At 32.1% G+C, this 6,813-nt stretch overlaps 1 long non-coding RNA gene across 1 annotated transcript; it reads right to left on the bottom strand.

Annotated features, from left to right (window-relative positions):
* Window positions 1-560: 560 nt before the first annotated feature.
* Window positions 561-5,937, bottom strand: LOC127736188 (uncharacterized). Its single transcript, XR_007998847.1, has 4 exons — window positions 5,865-5,937; window positions 4,371-4,433; window positions 1,052-1,121; window positions 561-610 (listed from the first exon to the last, which is right to left on the bottom strand). It is a non-coding gene; the product is annotated as an uncharacterized LOC127736188 (long non-coding RNA).
* Window positions 5,938-6,813: the final 876 nt, after the last annotated feature.

The raw sequence follows: 6,813 nt of genomic DNA, 5'->3' as shown, positions 1-6,813 counted from the left end.
GATAAGGGCAGAAGCTATTAAGCCGAAAATTTGAAAAATTTACACACGATAAAATCATTCAGGCAATTTTGATAAACTTTCATTGTTTGTTTCAAGTTTTATCACATTTACTTTGTTTCTCCATATATTGACTAACGAAATGAATTCTTTGGAAATTTGTATTGATAGAAATTCAAAACTGAATAAGAAGCAAAGTTTTGATATAATTAAGACATCTTGTCTTTGTAACAGCACTTGCCTTTTCATTGCAAATGAATGTGAAGTTATCTCCCCTTTTCAAGTAACCACAATTCTCTATTACATACAAAAACAATGATTCTCTTTGATGTTTCAGTACATGGTCATTAGGTAAAAGTTTAAAGATGGAATAAGAGAAAGTAGTTAAAAAGGGCTATAAACCTTCTAAACTATAAAAACATCTGATTTACATCTATTAAGGTTGCAGTAGAAAATATAAAGATGACAATAAAGATTTATAGAAATTTAAACTGTCCACAAGATTACATGAATTAATTAAATGTGTATGTGGAGGAATAAATATATTCTCACCTTAAAACAGATCCAAATGCTACCCTAGTCAGTATCCCTATGGACAAGCTGTGATGCTAACCTGTAATACAAAGTGGAATCAGTTATTTAAATCCTTCAAAATAATCTACTGTGGATTCATTGATTTTAGTGGGGATTGAGGAAAACATCTGATTTCTGTTGATTCATTTATTTTCATGGGGATTGAGGAAAAATTGGATTTCTGTGGATATTTGATTGAAAGTTGATAGAAAATTGGTACTTGCTGAACATTTAAATTTGTGGTTCACTATTACTCACAAAATCCAATGGGTATTCAGTTTAAAACAAATAGACAAATATAAAAAACGTCAAAAATGATTTCTCTTTCTAAGATTGGCAATATGTTTACTATTTAAGACAATTATGTACCCTTTTTCCTCTGGAGCTGAATCCCCCCATGTAATTCAATCTTTTGTGATACCTGAACCATTATTAAATTGACATCAAACAGTTATAGATTAAAAAAAGTTTGTATACCTACCAACATGTTAGCAGTATCAGATCTCCAATTTTTACTCCCAACACCATGAAATCATTGTCATTACATCAGCCTATAATCAAATAAAAAAAATATACTTGTTTGAAATATTCCTTTTACAGATCAATCCAAGCACGATAGATTTCTTTAACAAAACAGTATATTTTAAAATTACACATACTTGTTAAAGAAATCTATCGGTGCTTCAATTGATCTTTCATATTTTCACAGCTATGTGACATTATAGCTGTGAGAATATAACATTGTCAACCAATGAAAAGCCAATGACGACAATGTTTTTTTCATGTCATGACTATCTGCATTATTTGCATCACAGCTATGTGTTATTTGAGTTATTTTAATTTAAAATTAAATTATTGACAGACAGTATTTGTTGTTTATTTCACTGCACCAAAGAATAATATAATTAAAATAGTTGTTAGAAAACATCTGATGAAACTCCCGTAATTTCAAATCGTGTGTGATCGTTTGCGGTATTTTCATGGTAAAACCTGTTTTCCATCATCAAATATAAGTTGAAAATGCTTGTAAATAATTCTAGAACACTTCATGAGTGTTAAAATTAAAGAACCTTAGTGAGCATGCTCACATATACCATGCCCCCACATTGTCACTGGGTAAACAAAATCTTACAGATTCCTAAGTTCAAAGACTCATAATTCCATCAAAAGTCAACTGATAAAAATTTCTTATGGATATGCACATTTACATATTATGTCCTTATAATCTACAAAGTTTCATGAAATTATGTTATGTAGTATTAGAGGACTTGCGATGAAAAACTGTTGCAGTAGTATATTGAGGCCAATAAGTGCAAAGGGGCATAAGTCCTAGAAAAAAAAATTGAATCATAATTTCCTGTCGATATGCACGTCTACATAATATGTCCTTATCTACAAAGTTTCATGAAATTCTGTTGTGTAGTTTCAGAGGAGTTGCGATGACAAACTGTTGCAGTAGTATATTGAGGCCAATACGTGCAAAGGGGCATAACTCCTAGAAAAAAAATTGAATCATAATTTCCTGTCGATATGCACATCTACATAGTATGTCCTTATTACCTACAAAGTTCGAATAGCATGTGTAAATGAAAATAAATATGGTGAGTGTACGGAAAATCTGTACTTAATAGATTTGCCCTGGAGATTTTAACGAGATTTGACAGTACTTTGTTACATAGCAACATACAATATCGGAAAATGTAAACAAAACAATTTGTTTCTTGTTGCATAAAGCATAAAATTAATGCATAAAATCAATTCCTATTCTAAATTTAAAGTAACGAATGCATTATAAAAAGAAAATAGATATTGAAAAAAGGCATCAATTTGAAATCAAATAAAATTCCGCTAAACTCCATGAATGATTTGGGCACATAAACTTCATGGTAAACATGACATCATACAAAATGAAAACTTTCGAACTGAAGGCTATTACGATATGTCCACTGTGGATTTGACAGTAAATTTTAGCCAATGAAAAATTTTTCCACAATATTGATGGTTTGAAAAACAGAATATTCTTTCAATCTTTATTAGTTGATTTGCGATAACATTTCTTGGATTGTAGCATAAAATAAAATTTCATGTTTACAATGGGAATTGCGGTATAATACACGTGATTTGATTGGATGATGGAAAAAGTCTCATGACTAATTAGATTCTACAATATATCAGATCTCACCAGCTGTTTATGAACAAAGTGTAGAAGTCAGCCGAGAACCAGCTTATCATTATGCATAAGCTGGTTCCCAGTTGACTACTACACTTTTTTCGTTCTGTTAAATTCAAGCAGATTCCAGTTTATTTTAAGCAATGTAGTGAAAAGAAACTAGAATCATTTAATTTTGAAATTTAACAGTTTATATTTGATATTGAATAAAAATTACATATTAATATGGATTAGGTAAAATTATTAGTTTTGAAAATTATAAGAGCGCCCTCTACAATTTCAATACCAAACATGGTGGAATGTAAACAATCCTCGCAAAATTGATTTTTACACTAATTTCTTGATTGTCATACTCTATAGTCCGCACCCCTGTCTGGCAGGTTCAATTTTGGAGAATAAAACAGCGTACTATATAAAAGCCTGAATTCGGTAATAACAAACTTTAGAATTTTGTTTTCCAGTATTTAATTATCTCGACACCTCTCTTCAGATCTTTTATACAGAATTATTATTAACATTGAAATACAAGATGGCTGTTCAATGACAAATTACATGCAGGACAAGAACATGCAAAAGCAATGTGAATATAAAAACTGCTTTGTACTAGGTAGACACGCTGAGCTACATTTTTATGTGCTAGTTCACAAGGTAACAGTCCACAAGAAGACATGTCACCCTACCTGGACACTTTATTCCGACTAAGAGCTGACCAGTCTTTGCTCTTACTCCTAAATGAGGCATGATTAGGGGAGAAGCAGCAAATACCAATTTTCAATTCTTTGGTTTGACCCAGGTTGGGATTGAAATCATGACCTCTTGTACTAAAGACAAATTCTACCATGAGAACACCAAGGCAATTATAAATACAATTAAAGAACCTTTGTGTGAACACGCTCACATACCCCACGTTCCCACATTGTCACTGGGCAAACAAAATCTCAACAGATTCCTAAGTTCAGAGACTCATAACTCCTAATAAAGTCCTGATAATTTTTTTTTGTGGATATGCACATCTACATATTATGTCCTCATTAACTACAAAGTTTCATGAAATTCTGTTGTGCAGTTTCAGAGGAGTTGCTATGACAAACTATTACAGCAGTATATGCCAAAATTCTAAGTTCAAAGGGGCATAATTCCTAGAAAAAATTGAAATGTAATTTCCTGTCAATATGCACATCAACATAGTATTTCCTCATTAACTACAAAGTTTCATGAAATTCTGTGGTGTGGTTTCAAAGGAGTTGCAATGACAAGAACAGGACTGACAGACAGACAGACTGACTGACAGACGGAGGGGTCAAAAACATTATACCCTACGCAACTGCATTGCATTGGGTATAATAAAATCTTCATCTATATATGATTCAATAAAATAGGACATTTACATGATCTGAGATTAGAAATTCATAAATCTATGTTGAGTTTATATCTTACCTTAAAATAGATATAGGAAGATGTGGTATGAGTGCCAATGAGACAACTCTCCATCCAAGTAATTTATAAAAGTAAACCATTATAGGTCAAAGTACGGCCTTCAACACGGAGCATTGGCTCACATCAAACAACAAGCTATAAAGGGCCCCAAAAAATACTATTCAAATGGGAAAAGTGTTTTTAAAAATCTTACCTTAAAAGTCTGCTTCAATTGTCATTTCCAGTCTCAATCCTTATGAACAAACTGAAAGCTAACCTGAAAAATATAATGTTTAAACATTCAAATTTGTTAAGAACTTCAATTGGTATGTTGTATGTATATATAGAAATAGATTATATATGATTTAAGTTAAAGGATATGCCAGGAAAACATAGTTTTACAGCAACCCAAGATGATGATGATGATAAATGATAGCTGCTTAAAGTCCACCGGCAAATTGATATGCATATTTATGACGAGAACATGTTAATGTAATATGAATATTTACCCTACTTTGTACTAAACTGACACGCTGAGCCAGATTTTTAAGGTGCTTGTTTAAAAGGTAACAGTCTGCAGGAAGACATGTCACCTTACCTGGACATATCATTCTAACTCCGAGCTGACCAGTCTTCGCTCTTACTCCTTAATGTGTTAGGGGAGAAGCAGCAAATACCAATTTTGAAGTCTTTGGTTTGACCCCGCCGGGGTTTGAACCCACGACCTCCCTCACTCGAGGTGAAGACGCTACCAGAAGACCACTGAGGCAGTCAACAACCCAAGAATACAAAAGTTTAAGACTTCCATGTAATCAATTGGGTTATTCACATTCAGTCATATAGATTGCAAAATACAATTAATTTCCCAATAAGTGCCAATAGTAGCGCTTTGAGATACAGACTTTAGATTGATTGATTGTTGGTGTTTTAACGCCACTTTTAAGCGCCACATTTGGGCTATTTCATGGCGGCCAGTTTTTATTGGTGGAGGAAGCCAGAGTGCCCGGAGAAAACCACGACCTTCGATAGGAAAACTGACAATCCTAGTCAATTAAGATTGGAGTCGAGTGAACCTACACGAGCGGTGTTCGAACTCACAACCTCAGTGTTGACTGGCTAGTGATTACAGTAGTAGAACTACTTAGACCAATTGGCCACCGAGGCCCCCTACAGACTTTAGATACCGGGTAGTTGATTTTTAGATTGAAATCTTGCTCAGATTTATAGGGCTGGGTTTTATTATTTTTTAAAATAATCTTGCCTCCATTTTGATTTAAAAAAATATAATCTGACCTATTCAGTTGCAAGTCAGGAGCCTGTTGTTCAGTTGTTGTATTTGGTTCATGTCTGTCATATTTGTTTTTTGTAAATTGTTGTGATAAATTAGACCATTAGTTTCCTCTATTGAATTGTTTCACATTTTTTCATGTCAGGCCTTTTATAACAGACTATACAGTATGGGTTTTTCTCATTGTTGAAGCCGTTCGGTTGCATAATTTATTACATCCACTTCATTTAAAGTTTGGTGGATAGTTCTCTCATTGGCAATCATACCACATCTCCTTACATTTATAAAGGTTTATTGTAACCTATAACGATACTGATTACATATTTTTTCAATCCTCAGGACACATTATTTTCACTTTATTTTTTTTTTATAGTATAACGAACATATCATTTGTTTCAAAAAAGGAAATTATAAACGTACTTATATCTTAGCTGTGGTAGGCCTCCAAGCCTTACTCCTAATACCATGAAACATGTCCCAGAAATAACCTAAAAGGAATTAAAATTGACACAAATTATATATTTTTCCAATTTAATTAAACTATGATCCGCCTTAAACTTTATAAAAGTTTTTCCGTTTCTTACTACCCAATAATATAGCATCAGTCTTGTCTGTAGGAATTTAAGAGCTGGAAAAAGATTTGATTTTAATGCCAACTGCACAAAAATTATCTGAGTAATCTCCCATTGAATGAAACATTATTGTTTGTTTGTTGTACTTGTCTCCCCTTAAAGATGAAATAATTTGATATTATAATTGCTTTCCTGTACCTCGGAACTTATTATAAAATATATGAAAATGGTAAATGAACTCGTTATTGGTGTTATGAGAAAGATAAAAATAATTTTATTGTTTGTTGTCTTGTGTACTTTTACGTACATGTTCATTTCTATAGAATCTATAAAAATTGTATGGCTTAAATAAACTTGCCTGATTTCGTTCATGGTAAATTATCAGACTTGATTGAAGATCTATTTAACCATCTTCCTTGGAGCTGCTATTGATTCCTTACTGCTTTTTTTAAGTGTTTTTCAACATTGGTTTTTATGCTATCAAAATCCAGTCCATTTGAATAACTGAAATGTCTACTTCATTCACAATATTTAATAATATACAGTTTGTCACAAAAATATTTATTTATTTTCTCACATTAATTTCTTTTTTCCGATCATGATGATTTACTGGATTATTATAATATATTAAGTACATGTGCGTTAAAACATATCCAATATTTTGAAAATTTCCGAAAAGTTGGTTGTAACCCACAATTTCTTCCACCCTTTAAAACTATTATCTAGAACTCTGCTCTAAATAATAACAATAGACTAGTTAGCAGACATCTGATATATAAATACTTATACACATATAA

Source organism: Mytilus californianus, unplaced genomic scaffold (assembly GCF_021869535.1).
Source record: "Mytilus californianus isolate M0D057914Y unplaced genomic scaffold, xbMytCali1.0.p SCAF_3, whole genome shotgun sequence".
In the NCBI taxonomy this organism is placed as follows: Eukaryota; Metazoa; Mollusca; class Bivalvia; order Mytilida; family Mytilidae; genus Mytilus; species Mytilus californianus.
The sequence above is the reverse complement of the archived record's forward strand: the minus strand, read 5'-3'. Positions and strand labels throughout refer to the sequence as shown.